This window comes from Geotrypetes seraphini, chromosome 2, assembly GCF_902459505.1.
Source record: "Geotrypetes seraphini chromosome 2, aGeoSer1.1, whole genome shotgun sequence".
In the NCBI taxonomy this organism is placed as follows: domain Eukaryota; kingdom Metazoa; phylum Chordata; class Amphibia; order Gymnophiona; family Dermophiidae; genus Geotrypetes; species Geotrypetes seraphini.
This window is the reverse complement of record NC_047085.1, coordinates 377417935-377439619: the sequence shown is the minus strand read 5'-3', so window position 1 is coordinate 377439619 and position 21685 is coordinate 377417935. Positions and strand designations below refer to the sequence as shown.

At 42.4% G+C, this 21685-nt stretch overlaps 1 protein-coding gene across 6 annotated transcripts in view; it reads right to left on the bottom strand.

Moving 5' to 3' along the window:
• LOC117353978 (poly(rC)-binding protein 3-like) overlaps nucleotides 1-21685 on the bottom strand; it is a 342700-nt gene that overhangs the window by 197382 nt on the left and 123633 nt on the right. For all 6 annotated transcript variants that reach the window (XM_033930638.1, XM_033930637.1, XM_033930639.1 and 3 more), the window contains one exon: nucleotides 6442-6504. The gene's annotated coding sequence lies outside the window, so the exon portion shown is untranslated. The remainder of the gene's footprint in view (nucleotides 1-6441; nucleotides 6505-21685) is intronic.

Below are 21685 nucleotides of genomic sequence, written 5' to 3'. Positions count from 1 at the left end.
GAAATGATAGAGACTTACAAGATCATGAAGGGCATGGAGAAAGTGGAGAGGGTCAGATTCTTCAAACTTTTGAAAACTACAAGAACAAGAGGGCATTCAAAAAAATTGAGAATGCGCTTCCGGAGGGTGTGATAGGACAGAGTACACTATTGGGTTTCAAGAAGGGATTAGATGATTTCCTGAAGGAAAAGGGGATAGAAGGGTATAGATAGAGGATTATTATATAGGTCCTGGACCTGATGGGCCACTGCGTGAGCGGACTGCTGGGCATGATAGACCTCCGGTCTGACCCAGCAGAGGCACTGCTTATGTTCTTATGTTCTTAATGCTGGGTTTTACTAAACGGGGCTAGAGGTTTTTAGCACAGGCCAGTGAGGTCAGTGCTCCGCGCTAAAAACCCTCCAGCCCCGTTTGGTAAAATTAGCACTAAGCAATAAAGTTCCACGTGGAATTTGGATGTGTGCCCAATGTCTGTGCACAGGTTTTAGTGCCATATAGAATTCTGAGGAAAGTGTTATGCGTAGTGAATGCTGGGATTTCCAGGAGTGCAATTTGGACAGAACAGAAGCAGCCTTGCGATGTATGTGCCTAGTCTACAGTATATAATTTATTTATTCATTCATTCATTTTTCCATACCATTCTCCCAGGAGAACTCAGAACGGTTTACATGCATTTATTCAGGCACACTAGCATTTTTCCCTGTCTGTCCCGGCAGGCTCACAATCTAACTAATGTACCTGGGACAATGGGGGGATTAAGTGACTTGCCCAGGGTCACAAGAAGCAGCATGGGTTTGAACCCACAACCTCAGGGTGCTGAGGCTGCAGCTTTAACCACTACGCCACACTCTCCCCCACATAACACATGTGTACATCTGTAGAGTGCACCCACACCTTGGAGATGGTGTAAATTTGGATTTTGGCATTTTAGTGCTGTGGGGGTTGGATCTGGGACCTTATCATATGAAAGCACATAGATGCATATGTTATTGTTATGAACTAGGCTGCAAATAGGTGCTTTAACGGACTTCTTACAAAGGCATCTTGAAGCAATTGATCTCTGTTTTAGTTTCTTTGAGGTTTCTGTATTCTACTGGCATTTCTCTGGTTGTTTTGCATGGTTCTCATTATACAGCTCCCAATATAAAATTATTCCACTCTGCTTACACTTTACTAAGGTGGTCAATAAATCCTAATAACTCTCTTCATAAAAGTGGTTAATAAATCTCCAAAAATAAATATATATCAACAAATAAATATTCATCACGGCAATTTTGCTCTCAACACCACTCTGATTGCTTCACTTAACCGAATGATGCTTCAATGAAAATTAAATTAATTCCATTTTTGCAGTTTTGCTGTGCCACTCATTCCCTATGTACAATTGAAAAGGATCTTCAAGTTTCCTTTCTCTCCAACCAAAAGAACCTACTTTAAAACATGTTCAGTGTAAATAAGCCATTGACATAGAACAATAGTTCCTCATGAATATCAAGTTTCACCTACAATTTTCATAAAGGGATGTTTCTTCAGCTCCATTTGGAGGCTAATTAATCTACAGAATCAGTTCTTATTTATTCATTGATTGATTTGTTTTATGTTATACATATAAAATTTAAAAATCCTACAGAACCAAAGGCGCAGTTACATCCTAGTTTGTTTTTAGTTCTTAATCCAAAAGCTTCTGTATCAGGACCTTAGGGACTCCTGATGAAGACAGTATCGTCGAAACACAGACCATGTTGGGTCCATATACCCCAACACCTTGGGTCATAGATTTTTTTTTTTTTTTAATCTTTATTGATGTTTAATCTAAAACAGTATATAGCCACACCAAATTGATATTCAAATAGTTATACTGTCAGAAATCAAGTGCAATACACTTTTTATTTTATATTAACGGTAAAAGACCTCAGTGTTTCTCAGAACTGAGAAACTAACTATGCCAGTAAAAATACTATCATAGAGAAATACATCCTTGGTCTTATATTCTACCGTTTATATTTCTAATTTTACTATACTTTTTAGCTATTTATTATCATTTTTTTAAGATTTTATAAATTTTATAGAAAAGTGAGCACTTATCTTGTTTCTTTTCAACAGTGCAAAACCACCGCAGTTGTCATTCAAAAGTTATAGTGCGGTAATAATACATCAATCGTGAATAATTCCGCTTCAAACTGATTCACATAGAAATCCCAACAGGCCCTGTTTCGCCCTACGGCTGCATCAGGGGATAATCGGGCACGTGAGGGTGGCGGAGGAGCACCTCGAGTATGCGCTCCTGTGTTCCAGCGCTGGTAAGGGGATGAAAGTTAGCAGCGGGAGCCGCTACCAGTCTGAAGCCGGCGCGTGCAACCTCCGCCACCCTCATGTGCCCGATTATCCCCTGATGCAGCCGTAGGGCGAAACATGGCCTGTTGGGATTTCTATGTGAATCAATTTGAAGCGGAATTATTCACGATTGATGTATTATTACCGCACTATAACTTTTGAATGACAACTGCGGTGGTTTTGCACTGTTGGAAAGAAACAAGATAAGTGCTCACTTTTCTATAAAATTTATAAAATCTTAAAAAAATGATAATAAATAGCTAAAAAGTATAGTAAAATTAGAAATATAAACGGTAGAATATAAGACCAAGGATGTATTTCTCTATGACAGTATTTTTACTAGCATAGTTAGTTTCTCAGTTCTGAGAAACACTGAGGTCTTTTATCATTAATATAAAATAAAAAGTGTATTGCACTTGATTTCTGACAGTATAACTATTTTAATATCAATTTGGTGTGGCTATATATTTGAAGATATTCAGCTTGTATTATATATAAAGATTTGTAATCTAAAACAGTGTCATACAAATGAACAAACAGTAGGTATTATATACATTACACTAATATTTGTACAGGTAATATATATATCATTCAAGATTTTCAGTTTTCCTACATATAACAATAACATAATATAACATAATATATAGTATAAATGAAGAATAAAGTTACCCAAATGTCACCATCAATATTTATTTCCCTCCCTCCAACTGGGTCATAGATATTTTTATGTGGATTATTAAACTGTGATTTTAATAAAGCCTGCATCTTGAACATCTCCTTCTCCACAAGTTTTTTGTTCTTGTCAGATGCTAATCCTGCCCTGCTGGTACATGGCTTACAAATGACAGGGTCACACTAATTTTATCCTTGACTGCTTGCTTATCCTCATGTGAGACAGTCATTCCAGGACAAGTCTCTCTGCTTGTTATCTGTCTTTGTTGAAATCCACTTTGGTGACAGACATTGAAAAAACTCCAGTGTGGGAAAGCTTCCTCTCTGCTTAGTGGTGCAGATTAAATCACCGTTTGTCTGTGCTTAGCTCCTATATTGGTTTTGCTAAGCTTTTCCTTGAAATGGATATATTAACAGCTAGACTCATTTAAGAGCCTGCTCAAAGAAACACTTTAGACCGAAGGGTCCTTTTACTAAGCTGCATTAGGTGCTAACATGTATCTAATGCCACACTTGCGCCCCCCTTTCCTCTTTAAGTCTTCGCTAGTGTGAGCAACTTCTCTGGCCTGCTGCTCGCACCATTCTGGCTCCCCTTTGAAATCACTTCCAGGTCACAGGGTCAGGAAGTGATGATAGAGAGAGTCAATACTGTTACAAGTAGCATGCCGGAAAACCTGTTCACACTGGCGAAGATTCGGAGGTATGAAGGGGAAAGGAGGATATGAGTGTGGTGTGGGGGGCAAGGAAGGAGCAGGGGGTGGAGAGAAGGGCAAGGAGGGGCACCACCACCCCAGGCGTCTCCTACCCTCGCTACACCACTGAGTATGGCTATAACTTTTTTAACCACAAATGAAAAATAGAAATCTTATAAAACTGAACTAGAAATCCCAAGAAGCTGCACTCTGCCTGCAGTGCAACAACAGAGAAACAGAAATGGAAATACGTCACTCCGTGAAGCTCATTGGCTATCAGTTTCCCATCGAACAACATAAAATACTCCTACTCATTTTCAAAATTAAACTCACCCACTCCCCAACTTTCTTAGATAAACATCTCATCCCATATGCATCCTCTTGGGCCTTGAGATCCACTGATCAGAATCTGCTGACTGTTCCCTCAATCAAAGAACTTTTCTACACTTCAAACACCATCTTCTCTGCCACAGCCCCAACCTCTGGAATGCTATGCCATCATACCTCCGCCTTGAAAACTCTCCACAAATTCAAAATCAAACTTAAAACCTTTCTGTTTCAAGACGCTTTCTGTTTCAAACTGCAAGATAAGATCCCTTCTCTAGCTACTTCCAACGATTAATGAGAACCACTTTTAAAAAGCGACTTCCCTTCCCTATCTGCTTTTCCCCTTCCCCTTCTTATCTCCCTTTAATTTTATTTTAACTTAGATGTAATTTTGAATCTTCCCCCTCCCCAGCTCCTCTCGTATCAATTTTGTCTATGTTCTTGCTTTGGTCCTGTCCACATATTGCCCTATTTTACTTTTTTTATCTCCAATTTTAGCACTGTAAACCAACCAGATACTTATCGATGGTCGATAGAGCAAACTGTAAATAAACTTGGAAACGCCTGTACTTTGCATATTACAAAGAGAGAGCTACTCCATTTTTAGATTTCCAAAGCTAGCATATTCAAATCACTAAACCAAACTAAATAATTTGTTTCTACATCTGTTGTTCAGACAGCTGGGCCTTGGAAGTTGAGGTATTATATGCTGGCTGCAGTATGCACTTCCACATTTTCCTGTGAGCAGATATTCAGTTCCAGTCCTGCCTCTCAACCTGTTCGCTTGGAGGGCAACTTCACACACGCTAGTGTGACTCAAAGATGTCACACGCATGAGCATATGTGCGTGACGTTACTGCGTTGCCTCTACACATGCACAGATGCCATCCCTACGTTGCTGCTAGCTGGAAGCTTTTCAAAACCAGGACAAAGTGCTGGGTTTTGAATTTACGTGAACCACTTTATAGAGTACACACATAAATTTTATAGAATACGCCCATAACTTTATAGGATTCACACATACATTTTAATTCGCGCCAATTACTATCAACAATTGCTTGGCAATTAGAAATTATTGGCACTAGTTGGCTTGTTAAACAATTAAGCTGAGCAAGCAAATTGGCAATGCATAGGATTTGTGCATGCAGCTTTGAGCACAGTATACAGAATCTAGGGTTTTAGTGCTGAAAATTGGGGCAAAACCCCTAACTTTTCCCCCACTCTAAATCTGTCCCTTTGGCACATTTTTTTTGTGAAATTTTGAGTATAATTAAGGAACTCAGAATAGTTAAGCTCTGAAACATATTGCCAGAAGATGTGGTACGAGCGGTTAATGTAGCTGGTTTTAAAAGAGGTTTGGACAATGTCCTGGAGGAAAAGTCCATAAACTGCTGTTGAGACAGACATGGGAGAAGCCACTGCTTGCCCTTGATCGGTAGCATGGAATGTTGCTTCTCTTTGGGTTTTGGCCAAGTACTTGTGTCCTGGATTGGCCACCATGAGGATGGGCTACTGGGCTAGATGGACCATTCGTCTGACCCAGTAAGGCTATTCTTATATTCTTATGAACTCAAGTTCAATAAAACCTCATAAACAGGACAATTGGGAAGCATGACTCTCAGAGTTTGAAGCACAAATCCTTTGAATAATTGGGCCCTTAAGATATAAAGGACAAAATCAGGACAAACGCGCACATCTAGTTTTCTTAATCTAATTTCTGATGTAACATCGGCATCAAGTTGATTTCCACCTTTCAATTCATTTCTTTGCAACTAAAGCAAGTTTCCTCAGAGCTTAAGCCTCGCCTTCCTGCATGAGTTTACGTTTTGCTTCCCATGTCCTTTCTGTATAGAAATATTGCCTAATGTGAATAGTAGATAATGGGCTTCATGCAGAGAAGAGTAAAGTGACTATACTACTATCATCCACGCTCTTGTATTTTACGTCAGACTTAAATTTGACCTTAACCGTGTCCCATCTAATTTCATGAAGTGCAAATGCTCTCGATGTGCGAGCAGCTTTTGTCATCTCTGGGGAGCAAAGTTTTGATAGCTAATGTTCAACTGAGTAGAGACTTCAAGGAATTTTATAGCTTGCATTATTTCAGATATTCAGAGCCATGCATAATTAGGTTCTGTCCCAAATGGAGCAGCATGAATAAAATGAGGTCTGGCTATAGACAAGAGAAATTTCGCACTCCGATTCTTCTTTGTTTGTTTAACACGATGCTCTAGGAGGCTCAGCAGTATTATTCTCGTTCCCTGGGTGATCATATGGCGTGCTGATCAAATCAAGCATGGCACCGAGCTATTTAACTAGGAATTGAAAAATGTGTCGGAATGCTATTTTTACACCCTTTAGAGATTCTACAGGGGTTATTGTTTCCTTACAACTAGAAGAGGCACAATGTACTCACCTCAGCCAGAAAGAAGCAGAGGTTTGGCAGCCCTTGAAGTGCAAAACTCCTTCCAAAGTTTGACTGAAAACAAAGAGGTACAAATTATAGGCTTTATGACTGTCGTAAAGCCCCCCCCACACACAAAAGCACTATTTTATTACAAATTTAAAAAAAACAACCTAATTGTCATGTCTTGGTGTCAGTTACACTTTTTTCTTACCTTGCACTAATTATTGCTTCCTTTATACACCAAAGAATAATGATAATAATAATAAAAAAATTCAACATGAAAGCAACATTGAAACCATAACCATGCTGCTTAACTATAGAAGAAATTTAATTTGTTTGCTGAACAGAATTGACTGGTCCTGCCTAGGGATGTTGAACTTTTTTATGCCAAACTCAAATTAGGCTAATATCAAACTGATTCAAGTTTGCCAAAAAAATCCTTCAAACAAACAAACAACAGATTTTTCTAAGATTCTCCTGACTTCTCCCATGTGGATGTTGGGAAAATGCAATATAGATCTGCTGATAATTCAATCTAGTTGAGGCAGTTCATAAACTATCTGTCAGATTTTCTGCAGATCCACAATGGATTTTCACACATGTTGTGTTGGATGGACATTTCTTTAAAAATCAAAATGTCTGTTGAGCTATGTGGTCAAACCTTAGCAAGGTTTTTAGGTTTGGATGCTAAGGAAACGGGGTGGGGAACAGTTTGTGTAAGATGGCAGCTTGTTGCAGGAGTTTGTGAGACACCAATAGGCTGCTCTATGGTTAACAGGAAATCTAAGTCCTAGGTGTTCCCTGTAGAGCCTGAAGTGTCTGCTGCCTTTTCAGGACTGATTGATACTTTAATTTTGCCTGGGGTGGGTCTGAGAGCCTCAGAAGAATCTTTGCAACTGGAAGCTACTGGATGACAGAGACACAGCCCACCTCCTTCAAAGTGATCAGCTTGTCACCCAAGGAGTGAAATCCTCTGGCTTAAGACTTCCCCCTCCCCCAAGGTCAGCTGATTCTGACATGGGGAAGAACAGAGACCTGGATGTGCAAAAAGGATGAGTAGGAAATGGAGAGACAGCTGATGGAATGTTGTGGGGATTTCTATTTTTGGCATCAGTACTTGAAGACTATGCGGTCTGAGTTTGGAGAAAGAAGGAAAATTGATTTGCCTACAAGAACAGCAAGTATACTGGATTCTTGGTGGGTAATAAGATTGAATTTGCCCCTCTGTCACAATCTGGAAACCATTTGGGATACAATTTCTGGCTTTCAGGCCATGCTAGACACTGAGTTGCAGAAGTTATCTTCACACTTGGAAGTAGTTGGTGATGAGTTTTCTGCTGTGAAAGTACCAATTTCTGACTTAGAAAATAATATTGGAATGTAGGATACAGGGCTCCAAACCTTGTAATCCTGGTAAGAGACTTGGCTGAATGACTTAGGGATGAAAGAAATATCGGGAAATGTTGTTGAATGTTAGAATTTACATCTAATAAATATTCTTAATGCTTTTTCTATTTCTGCATATGACATGTCGAAAAAGTACCACCATCCTCTGATCTTAAAATTTTTCCTTTGGAAAAGGAAAGTATTTCACAAGCCCAGCCATTTGGTGTTACTGCAAATTCTCAAAATGGCACCATTAGTTAGGTGGTGGTAAGTGCCCTACTGCTGCCTAACTTAATCATTTTAATTGGTTTACTTGGCACAGTAATTGTTTGCGCTGATTAAAAACCAATTCAAATGTTGTTAAAAAAAACCGGAGGTGCCTAAGGGTGCCTCCAAAAATGGCACCTTTGTCTCGACTAAAGAGGTACATAAGGGTGCCAAGGCCTCTATATGTGTGGCTAATGTTGGAAATGGCCTTAGATGCCATTAGGCATCTCTGTAGACATGATTCTCATAGAAAGTAGGCACCAGAAATAAAGGCCTTTAAATCCTTGCCTACATTTCTGATGCCTACCTTTCACATAGCTATGATCCTACAAATGGTTCCATTACGTGATTGACATGTGATCAGCGGCCGTTTTGTAGGCAGCTGCCGATAACTGTGTCATTTGTAGAATCTGGCCCCAATTGTGTATCAAGGAAAATAGAATAGCAGCACTTACACACATGATTGGCATCATTAATTGGAGGCTTGTACTGTTCTATAAACTTCTATAAAGTCCATGGTCTTCTACTGATACAGATCTGGGGAAAGCTAAAGCTGTCTGATTATGTTGAGTTCATCGGTAAGTCTAAAAGGATTTTATTAGTTCACCTTACAATGCTGCTTAATGCACTCCTGTTTTTTTCCTGTGAGACATATCATATAGATTGTTAGAGCATGTCAGCTAATAAGCTGGGCGTCCAAATGGCAGATGAAATTTAATGTGAACAAATGCAAAGTGATACACATTGGAAAGAATAACCCGAATCACAGTTTTGTTTGGGGGATGGGGTCCACCTTGGGGATTAGCACCCAAGAAAAGGATCTGGGTGTCATCGTAGACAATACAATGAAACCTTCCATCCAATGTGTGGCAGTGGCCAAAAAAGCAAACAGGATGCTAGGAATTATTAAAAAAGGGATGGTTAACAAGACTAAGAATGTTATAATGCCCCTGTATCGCTCCATGGTGCGACCTCATCTGGAGTATTGCGTTCAATTCTGGTCTCCTTATCTCAAGAAAGATATAGTGGCGCTAGAAAAGGTTCAAAGAAGAGCAACCAAGATGATAAAGGGGATGGAACTCCTCTCGTAAGAGGAATGACTAAAATGGTTAGGGCTCTTTAGCTTGGAAAAGAGACGGCTGAGGGGAGATATGATTGAAGTCTACAAAATCCTGAGTGGAATAGAACGGGCACAAGTGGATCGATTTTTCACTCTGTCAAAAATTACAAAGACTACAGGGAAAGACTACAGGGAAATACTTTTAAAACCAATAAGAGGAAATTTTTTTCATTCAGAGAATAGTTAAGTTCTGGAACACGTTGCCAGAAGTTGTGGTAAGAGTGGATAGCATAGCTGGTTTTATGTTTAAATGTATTTATTAAATTTCAAAGTACAAGCAAACAAATCCAGCAAAATATAACTTGTCTCTTACATATACGCACAATATGATCCTCTTCCCCCCTGTTCCCACCTTACCAACCCCATCCCCCAAACAAAACAGAACAATCCATGAGTCCAGAAAGCAAAAAAAAAAACCAAATTATGAGTTCAATAATCTACTCCTGGCAGTAGGAGTGAGACTCCTCCAAAAGCGTTCCCAAATCAAACAGAAACGCTGGACAGGGCCAGTTTCAAAATCTGCAAAATGTCTACGCTCCAAAGAGGCATGTATTATCATCAACGATCTCCACTGACTGTAAGTCGGAGGTTCACTGGCCAACCACTGGGACAGAATGGCCTTGCCAATAGAGAGCTGCACGGGAACGGGGACGACGGGAATCCCGCGGGACCCGCGGGTTCCCCCTTTGGGTCACGGGGATCCCGTGGGGACGCCCCTAGGGTCGCGGGGATCCCGTGGGGATGCCCCCTAGGGTCGCGGGGATCCCGTGGGGACGCCTCAGAGGGTCGCGGGGTTCCTGCGGGGCTGGATGTACTCAGTCGCGCGGCTCTTCTCTCTACCTTCTCTGCTTGCAGCACAGAGCCGAACGGAAGTCTTCCCGACGTCAGCGCTGACGTCGGGAAGACTTCCGTTCGGCTCTGTGCTGCAAGCAGAGAAGGTAGAGAGAAGAGCCGCGCGACTGAGTCGGGAAGACTTCCGTTTGGCTCTGTGCTGCAGGCAGTGCAGGTAAGGAGGAGAGTAGCCTCGCGGTTCGAGTGGCTACCAAGGGACGGGGCGGTCCGCCCCGCCACACCCCGCCCCGGTTGCAGCACAGCCGGCCAGGTCCCCTTACTTTTGTGGCACTTCCCCGACCGACCGACAACAGCCCCGGTCCGACAATCCTCCCTGCCCTGTAGCCGCGAATCTAAATTATCTTCTTACAGCATCTGTAATAAGGTAATTTAGATTCGCAGTTAAGGGCAGGGAGGTTTGTCGGACCGGGGCTGTTGTCAGTCGGTCGGGGAAGTGCCACAAAAGTAAGGGGACCTGGCCGGCTGTGCTGCACCTGGGGCGGTAGAGAAGGAGGGGGGGAGAAGGACGCTGAAAGCACTTGAAGACAGAGGAGGGAGAAGGACGCTGAAAGCACATGGGGGAATACAAAGGGGTGGAAAAGGACGCTGAAAGGCCATGGGAAGGGCGGGGGGGGAAGGACTCTGAAAGCACTTGTGGAAGACAGAGGGGGGAGAAGGATGCTGAAAGCACATGGGGAAGACAAAGGGGTGGAGAAGGACGCTGAAAGGACACGGGGAAGATAAAGGGGTGGAGAAGGACGCTGAAAGGCCATGGGAAGGGCGGGTGGGGGGGAAAGGACTCTGAAAGCACTTGTGGAAGACAGAGGGGGGAGAAGGATGCTGAAAGCACATGGGGAAGACAAAGGGGTGGAGAAGGACGCTGAAAGGACATGGGGAAGACGGGGGGGGGGTGGAGAAGGACGCTGAAAGGACATGGGGAAGCAGAGGGGGGAGAAGGACACTGAAAGCACATGTGGAAGACAGAGGGGGGAGAAGGACGCTGACAGGACATGGGGAAGATGGGGGGAGAAGGACGCTGAAAGGAAATGGGGAAGAGAGAGTAGGGAGAACACGCTGGCAGGGAAGAAGACAGATGCCAGACTATGGGGGGAGCGGAGAGAAGAAGATGGGTGCCAGACCAATTTGGAAGGGGGAAGAAAGGGAGAGGCACAGTAACAGAGCAAATGGAAGATGCAGAAGGAAGAGAGACAGTGGATGGAAGGAATTGAATGAGAACATGAGGAAAGCAGAAACCAGGCAACAAAGGTAGGAAAAGAATTATATTTCTTTTTTTTTATTTTGCTTCAGGATAAAGTAGTATATTAGTTGTGTTGTTAAAAATTTATAAACATTAGAGGCTCTGGTAGAAACCCATTTGCAAAGTATGTATTCTTCCCAATTAATATTTTCAAATTAATAAAGTCTTTTTGCTTATTTGTAAATGGTTTCTACCAGAGCCTTTAATTCAGTAGCATAATTAAATGAAATAACTATTTCTGAAGTTTATATGGACGGGCGGGGACGGAGGGGATTCCTCGCGGGGACGGGTGGGGACGGAGGGGATTCCTCGCGGGGACGGGTGGGGACGGAGGGATTCCTCACGGGGACGGGTGGGGACGGGTGGGATTCCTCACGGGGACGGGTGGGGACGGGTGGGACTTTGGCGGGGACGGGTGGGGACGGGTGGGATTTCTGTCCCCGCGCAACTCTCTACTTGCCAAGCAACATCACTCTAGCCACAAAGGCGAACATTCCTTTAAGTTTAGGAGAAGCAATAATATAAAATCCAAAAAGTGCTCTGGGAATTGGAGTCTACCAATGGCCCCAGAGGTTAATAGTATATTGACCCAAATGATGCCAAAACTTGGGAATTGGAGGGCAGGACCAAAACATATGGTCCACGGAGGTGTGAGCCTGAGTACATTTAGGACAATGATGTACAGGAGTGATACCCATCCGCATGGGCAAGATATAAAGGTGGAGCACAATCTTAAATTGTAATTCCCAGTGCATGATATTGGATGATACCTTCCTCATATTTTTTACCACTTGTTGCACCTGCTGTGCAGTAAGAGCACACTGTAGATCCTCAGCCCATGTTGCTGCTAAAATATCAAAGTTGGGGCTTGGCTGGCAGTCTCAAATGCCCACATGGTGGAATCGAAGAGGAATCTGTTGTTGAGCAGCTAGACTAAACATCTCAGAAATCGTTTCTCGACAGTCCTCTGTCAAATGACAGGTGGGCAATGATCGAGCATAATGGCGGACTTAAAAATATGCAAAAACATCTATCTCAGAAAGTCCAAACAAGTGTTGTAAGGAAGCAAAAGAAGCAAATTGACCTTCTTCAGTATACAATCGAAAAATATAATGTAAGTAGTAGGTGGTCCATCTCTTAAAAGATACATTCTGTATACCAGGCAGAAAGTCACCATTTCCCCGAAGAGGGAGAAATAGAGAAATCTTAGATGATAATTTTAGACATGAACAAACCCAGCGCCATGTCCCTTAGCTGGTTTTAAGAAAGGTTTGGACAAGTTCCTGGAGGAAAAGTCCATAGTCTGTTATTGAGAAAGACATGATGGAAGCCACTGCTTGCCCTGAATCGGTAGAATGGAATATTGCTATTCCTTGGGTTTTGGCCAGGTACTAGTGACCTGGATTGGCCACTGTGAGAACGGGCTACTGGGCTTGATGGATCAATGGTCTGACCCAGTTAGGCTATTCTTATGTTTTAACTATATCTGTTGCCTGTTCATTTGTAATTTTTTTTTATTGCATGTACTGATAGGTGACGTTTCACTGATTTTGTTTTATGTATGAACACTTTTTATGATTTTAATTGGCACATTTTTTTATTTATTCTGTATGTATATGTAAAATTTGAGATGTCCACTTTTCATTTTTTGAGGTTTACATATAATTATTTTATAATGTATGTTTTTTCATGTTTTATATGAGATGTATATTGACCTACACCTATACAATCCTTAAAACAAGAGTGTTATGGATAAAGTTATGACTGACGGCTGTCAGAAGCAAATTAAAAATCCATTTGCAAGAGGTATTTGTGGGCATGTGTGGTAGCAGAATAGATAGCATTAAAAAAAAAAAAAACATCAAGCACTCTCTAAGCCTAATAGGTGCAGGCATTTATGCCAATGAAAACCAGGCCTAAATGCCTGTGCCTAAGTTGTGTGCAGATCAGGTATATTCTATCTAAAACAGGGAGATTTTTGAACATTTTTCTGTTTTGAAAATGACCGTTTGGCACTGGATATTTGGCTATTTTTTTTGCAAAACATCCAAAATCTGATTTGGATGTCATATTGAAAATACCCCTCTCTGTCAGTCATGTTAAAATAAGGCCACAAGTCTATTTTTGCAAAGGCTATCTTTGTTAAATAAATAAATAAATAAATAAATTCTGTAGCCAATTCTGCAATTACTTCTTCATCCCAAATATACATTGGCTTTCACAAATCCATGGGCCAGCAAGATAAATGCTCCAACATTCATAGAATTCCTATGAGCGTTGGAGCATTTACCTCGCTAGCTCGCAGTAGAAGCCTCTACTGCGGCTTTGAAAATCTCTGGACTAACCATTTTTCTTAACTACATTAGCATGCCCATGTATTCTTTTTTATTTTAAAGCTTGTTCGCTTTTTATTGGAAGTTATTTAGAATTTTATGTGATAGCCTCTAGTTCATCTGCCCAGATGTTAATTGCAGCATGGCACATTACGTGGAGAGAAGTACTAATTATTTGTGGTGACTTTCATTGTGGTGTAGTGTCATTAAAGAGAAAAGTGCTGACATTCATGAAGACTTATTAATACATTACCATACACTGACGTGAATTCTTACAGTAATACAGTATTGCTATAGAGACAGGCCCTAATTTTTAATAGGATGTTGATAGTTGCATATTACCATGGAGAAATCCATACCAGTGGGGGCCTATTAATGCTCATAAGCCAAGGCATTAATAAGCCATTAACACACTGATGCAGACACTCTTAGCTGTACAATTTCACTACAGAGACACACACTAAATATGTCATATCTATATTGTGCTATAATTATGGACAGTAACAGGTTATAGAATGATTTCTAAGTAATTCTTATCACCAGCTGCCAAGATCGTAGTTTTCCTCTATTTAACTTCACACTTAAAATTTACAGCAGAAATGGTTGAAACAAATGTATGATTTGGTCAATGGCTTTAGATTCTATGAACTCATGCTTGCATGTGGAGTCGTGAAGAGCAGGGTAAGAACATTAGGACAGATATTCTTAGTACAATGGTAATTATTAATGTTTTGCTATAAAGAAAGAGTCCAATCCAAGACCTATGAATCCTTGAAGGTAAAGGCATCTATAGGCAATGAGAACTTATAGTCACATTTTAGAAAGAATGTAGAAATCGGTATTGAAACGTCTAGGTCAAAACATATAAAATTGTGGTAGTGCTTAAAGAAGGCCTTTACTAAAGTGCATGAGATTAGTCTCTTTCATTTGAAATGAAACTCCAGAATGAGAGGGCACAGGATGAAGATAAGGGGTGATAGGCTCAGGAGTAATCTAAGGAAATACCTTTTTACAGAAAGGGTAGTAGATATGTAGAATAGGCTCCCGGTAGAAGTGGTGGAGACAAAAACTGTGTCTAAATTCAAGAAAGCGTGGGACAGGCACGTGGGATCTCTGTTGGGGGAGAGGAGAAGATAGTGGATGCTGCAGATGGGTTGACTTGATGGTCCATTTGGCCTTTATCTACCATCATGCTTCTATGTTCCTATATTAGGAAGGACATGTATACACAGGTTATATAAGGCAGGATTGGGCATGTTAGCTTTGCTAGCATCTAAGACATCAACAGAGGCAACTTGGCAACATATAGTTATAAGCTAGTATTTCAGAACCTAGATATGCAGGTGCTACAACAGATTTGTTTTTTACTCTAAGTCAAGAAATTTTTAGCCAAAAAAGCACTGGAAAAGCCAGGGTCATCCTATCTATGCGACTATACCACAAACAGCACCTTTTTTCCTCTCCCTTGCATCTCCATTGGAAAACTGCTCCCTCTCTCTCCCCCTCTCCTTCCCTGCCCACAGTGGCGTAGTAAGAGCTGACCACTCCGGGTGCCATCTTCACGGGAGTGCTGAAGCCTCTCTCCTCTCCAACCCCTCCCCACCCCGCGTACTTCTTTAAATGTTCACTAGCATGAGCAGCATCTTCCACTTGCTGCTCGTGCCAGCCTTGGCTCCCTTCTGACATCACTTCCTGGTCACAAGAGCAGGATGTGACATCATAAGGGAGCCGAGGCCAGTGCCAGCAGGTGATGCTCGCAAACATTTCAAGAAGTCCATGGGTGGGGATGGATCTTCAAGACGCAGGGAAGAGTGGTGGTGGTGGGGGTGGGGGGGGGGGTAGTACACGACATCGCGATTCCATGTGCTACCATCCCGGGCACTAACCTCCATCGCTACGCCACTGCCTGCCCACCCCTACCAGCTTGGGAATCCCCACTGCGATTTCTGCGTAGCAGTCCCTGTTAAAAATAGCTTTAGTGCCCAAACAATGATCCTCAGAGGCTTCTTGTGGCCTACTCTGGAGCACTCTCTATGCTTTTTAATAGGCCGCAAGCAGCCTCCAAAGATTGCTGTGGTGGCACTGAAGTTATTTTTAACAGGTACTGATACACAGGGAGCATGGAGGGGATTCCCAGGAATGCGGGGGTAGACGGCAGCAGGGGGGTGGAGAGGAAACAGCTTCCAGCAGAGATGGAAAGGATGGAGTGAGAGGTGCTAGGTCAGGTAGGGTTGACCTATGCACCGGTCAAGGGATTTTAGACCAATTTTGTCTAAAACTGCCCTTGACCTATGCATGGGATTGACCTATAGTCAATGATATAAGGTGTACAGTATATCTATTGTAAATATTTCTAAGTGCAGAGGTCACAGTCATTCTGAATTATCAGTATTTTTCTTGGGGGTGAAAGAAACTCTGTGGATTAAGGGAGTGATCACACTTAATCCCTCCTGTATAGCATTGCCCAAAATGAGCACTTTATCAAACCTATATGTATCCAAGAGCAACTACAAACCCCAACACTGATCAGAGACATGCATTCTCTTAAACCCATCCAAATCTCATCCCCTTGTCATATACATGTGCTGCAGATTAACATATATAAATCCCGGATTTTTGAAATTGGGTTGTCACCATTTATTCAATATGCATGTATAAATGCTGGTATTGACCTATATATATCACAAATATCTTTTCGAGGCTTGTGCAGATGAGGACAGAGCTTGCAGGGACAAGGACAGAACTTGTGGTGATGGGGATGGAGATCGATCCGACTGGGGACGGTGACAAATTTGTCCTCGTGTCATTTTTAATCCTCCTTAATCCTGTATAATTTATTTCCTCCTCCAAATTAATATTGTGGTTTCACTGCTTAAAGGTGTCACTATCAATGTAAGCAACGATTAAGACATGTTATTTTACTGCTAAAGGGAGGGAGGGGGGAGTTATTAATGTGAGCTACCATTAAGATGTGTTATTTTATCATTAACTTGAGCTGTTTTCGAAGAGGTCCAGTTTTATGCATTGAGACCTAGTTACTAATAACCAGAGTTACAGTAAAATAAAACTTTCACACTGATAACCAGAAACTGGAATAGGCTAAACTATTATTTTTGGTAGGAAACACTCTGTATTACAGATACAAAAGAATGTATGCAGAGCAAATGGGAAATATAAATTTTTTAAAAATATGGGGTCCATTAGAGACATTTGTTAATTTAAAGACTGACTAATTGATGAACCTTTAATTCCTTGATGATCTTTATACACATCCAGGGAGGGCGGGGGAGTAAAATATTTTGTTTAATATCTGTTTGAAGATAAGTGCTGTTTATATGTTATTCTTCTGATTGTATATTTTGTTTGCGCTTTGTATAAGTTTTGAAAATGAATAAAGATTTACAACCCCCCCCCCACAACTTTCACATTGCTAACTTCCCCACTCTGATCTGCCAATAACTCCACATGGAAACTGCTGGGTTCATAGTATGGGCCCAACCCGACCATGTGCCTCAGGCCGCGCCCCCAGGTGGGACCTAAGGCTCCAGGGCCTATTCTGATTGGCCCACGCGCCTTAGGCCCCACCAGTAGGCGGAGCTTTAGGATGGATGGGCCAATCCGGCCTCATTCCTTCGTTGGCTGCCTGCCGGACAGGCGGTTTTGGCTCCCGTCTGTCCGGCCAACTACCAAAGGTACGGGGAAGGGGGGTGGGGGGGTCGCCAGGGGGGTCGCGGGTCGGCTGGGGGGGGCGGTCGTTGGGGGGAGGGGGGTTTGCGTCGAGGGCAGGAGGGCTGCAGTGCAAACATAAGCCTTTCATTAAGACAATCCTGGTTCGCTTTTCCAAGTTAAAACAATTAGAAAAATATTTCTGGAGTGCTGTAATAAATTAAAATTAATAGTGCTCAGAACCCCCAAGGTAACTTCAGGCATCATTTTGAAGCTTTTAGGGAGAAGATTTTGAGATGTCAACAAAGATATTTTATGTTTAAACAATTTTTCCAGTGTTACAAAATATATGTCCAACTTTTTTATATGTCGGTAGATTAAACAACTGACATCTCCATCCAAAAATGTTTACTGGGAAGCTTCAAGGGGGGACAGTGCAGGGAAGTCAGGGAATTTATATTAATTAATTTTTTCTCTGCGTGTTTTGTTTTTGTATAGTTATTAACTAATATTTAACTAAGTTTTAAAGTTTTAAAGAATGTTTCCTTTATACGTAAATAAAGAAAAGTGAATGGGATTGCAGTGGCGGTGACGGGGCGGTGAATGGGGTGGCAGTGGCGGTGACGGGGCGGTGAAGAGGATGGTGAGACGGGGACGGGGCGGTGACGGGGATGGTGAGACGGGGACGGGGCGGTGACGGGGATGGTCAGACGGGGACGGGGCGGTGACGGGGACCAATTTTTTCACCGTGTCATTCTCTAGTTCATACCATTCAGCTGTGTCTTGTGTCGTGTCAGCTACAGGCCCATCGCAGGACTTTTATTTATGGAATAAAGAGACAGTTTTCTTGCATGTCCGGGCCCTGTGAAGTAACAGGACCTGGGGTTTTTGAGTTAATAAAAAGTTTTTGCTTTACCTTCTATGAATGTGTCTGGCTGTATTTGTATCGGCCCACACCTAGGGCTACCAGATGTCTGGATTTACCTGGACATGTCCTCTTTATAGAGGTGTCTGGACAGATTTTGAAAGAATGATTAAGAAGGGGATCATGAACAGATCAGAGAAGGTTATCGTGCCGCTGTACTGGGCCATGGCGCGCCCTCACCTGGAATACTACATCCAGCACTGGTCGCCGTACATGATGAAGAACACAGTGCTACTCGAAAGGGTCCAGAGAAGAGCGACTAAAATGATTAAGGGGCTGGAGGAGTTGCCGTACAGTGAAAGATTAGAGAAACTGAGCCTCTTCTCCCTTGAAAAGAGGAGACAGAGGGGACATGATCGAAACATTCAAAATAATGAAGGGAATACACTTTCCCCCTCTGCGGTGTCTGTATCTACGGATTTGATTATTCATGGTTTTAAAACAAAAAATGCTTTTTCATTTTTCGGGTTATTTTAAGCCCTGTAAGCTCCGCCTTAAGCCTTACCTGGTGGTCTAGCGGGTTTTGGGGGCAGGAGTGACCTTCCCATGCTCCTGCCCTGTGCAGATCGTTCACAGGAAATGGCTCGAGAAACTACGGGAGCTCGAGGCAGCCATTTCCTGTGAGCGATCTGCAGGGGGCAGGAGCATGGGAAGGTCGCTCCTGCCCCCAAAACCCACTAGACCACCAGGTAAGGCTTAAGGGGGGGGGGCCTTTCAGGGCTTAAAATAGCTGGGAGAAGCGGTGGTTAGGGGCAGAACCAGCCCAAATATTATTCACGGGTTTTTTAATATTCGCAGGCCAGCTCTGCCCCTAACCAACGCAAATACGGAGGGGGAAGTGTAGACTTAGTAGATAAAGACAGGTTGTTCACCCTCTCCAAGGTAGAAAGAATGGGAGGGCACTCTCTAAAGTTAAAAGGGATAGATTCCATACAAACGTAAGGAAGTTTTTCACCCAGAAAGTGGTAGAAAACTGGAACGCTCTTCCGGAGGCTATTATAGGGGAAAACACCCTCCAGGGATTCAAGACAAAGTTAGACAAGTTCCTGCTGAACCAGAACGTACGCAGATAAGGCTAGACTCAATTAGGTCACTGGTCTGTGACCTAAGGGCCGCCGTGTGAGTGGACTGCTGGGCATGATGGACCACTGGTCTGACCCAGCAGCAGCAATTCTTATGTTCTTAAAAACCAGCAGTTTGTCTGAGTTTCAAAAGGTCCTGGCTTTGGCAAGAGCTCGGGGCCACATTTGGAGGACTAAGTTCCAAAGCATGCGCGGACACGACGTGATGGGCTGGATCCCTGAAATGCTTTCCCAAGGGAGGTGGTAGAGATGAAAACAGTGATGAAATTTAAAAAATGCATGATGTAAACACAAAGTATCCATAAATATGGAAAATATGGAATCACAACAAAACCTGTTGTCGCTTACGCATCAATTCCATTAGTAGTGAGGCCAGTGCTGGGGGGATTTATATTGTCTTTGTCCGAAATATGGCAAAGCAGGGCAGATTTTACCATTCTGTCCCTTGATTACGGAAAGACAGATTTCAATGGGCTGCAGTGGGATTTGACAGCAACTCCAGTGATTGGAAAGTAGTGCCCGGCAAACTTCTATGATCCGAGAAGAACAGGTTCGGATCAAGAACAAGTGTGTGTATTTTTTGGCGCATTCATATCGCATGCTATGATTGTGTATCTCACAGGAGAAGGGAAGATACCTAAGGCTGATAGTATAATGTTATCAGTATAATATTGGATTGCTGATTTAAGTATTAATCATAAATGTGATTATGATGTAACCAAAATGATAAATCTCAACCAACTAGGGAGATAAACAGTTCGAACCTGTGATGAAACACTTCAATTGTTGAACCACTAAACAATTTGGTTAAGTGGTCTGAGCACTTTTACAATATTTATATATATATATATAACTATTTAAGAGCTGTGATTAGTTCAACAACCAAAATGATAAAACCACTCATCCCTGATTGGGTGACTGCCCTATTAGTGATGTCAGAGTTTGATCATGATAGAGTGTAGCCTGCATGGAGGAGCAGGTGCAGCTCTGGCCGAGTTATCGGGCAAGCTAGATGACCATGTGGGTCTTTATCTGACATAATATACTTCCTTCATCTCTCCAAAGGATATAATTATGATTTATTGAAAGTGATGATAAAACACGTGATGTAATTGTGTATATGAAAGTGTGTGGGTGGGTGCAAACGAATGCCAGTATTCACAGTGAGAAAGCAAGCGATGCATGCTTTCATCAGGGGTTGGGTTACCAGATGCCCAGATTTATCCGGAGGTGTCCTCTTTTTAGAGGACTGTCCGGGCGTCTGTTTCAAAACCTGGCACTTTGTCCGGGTTTTGAAATGCTTCCAGCTCGGACCACGTCGGGGGGGCATCTGCGCATGCGTGGATGCAACGCGGTGACATCAAATGCATGCGTGCGTGTGATGGCATCGCATCACTTCTGCACATGTGCATATGCCCTCCCGACGCGGCTCCCAGCACAAGAGGTTGGGGCAGAATGGGGCGTGACATAAATGAGTCAGACCTCACACGAATGCTATTTCTCAGATATATGGTTTATTTGTAAAATTAATAACAGCATACAAGATAGAATAAAAATGATAGCATTCTGCGTCCAGTAGAAAGGAGCAAAGACCACCCATGCAGTGGGCAGAATTACCCTGTCTACTGGCCACTTCCTTGCAGCAAGCCTTTGATATACCTTTCTTAGCCTTGCATTACAATTGCACTAAACTACTACTGATTGGTGGATTGGTGAGCATAAAATTAATTCAGTGGTTACAAATACATATAATTGGCTATGTCCTTAATTGACGTGAAAGTCATTAGCATTTGCGTATGTTCTTGAAGCAATTTTCCATTTACGCATGTCATTATCAGATTAGGTTGATGGTCATAACCGCCTAAAATTATCTATCCCCGACATCCTTCTTTTTGGTGTTTTCCAGAGGTTATCTATGCATGACCTATGCCCAATTCCCAGAACGGCCCACACCCTGTCCTGGTTCCGCATTCCTTAGAATAGTAGGTGCTGTGGCTTTTGAATACGTGCAGGTCTGCTGTCCCCCAAAAGACTCTGTTTTCATACACCAAAGCATAAACAGTTATTTTCGGTCATCTGTACTGTAGGCTGACATTATCCCACCTGTGGTTGGCAACTGTCAGTGAGGCAGGCTTGGCTGGGGCTTCTACATGGGTTTTACATGGTTTTTACAGATATAGATGCACAGGTGACCATGTTACAAGTAGGCCTCATGCCTGGTTTATTGTCCAAATAGGTTCTTGTAGATGAAGGATATAGGGGCCAGGTATAAGAATTGCAAGCTGGAGATCCCCATACATCTGTACATCAAAGGCCTCTGTACTGTAGCTGGTTATTAGTATTGCAAATTCCTTGCTTCCTTTCATGCAGGGTTTGTGCTTATCT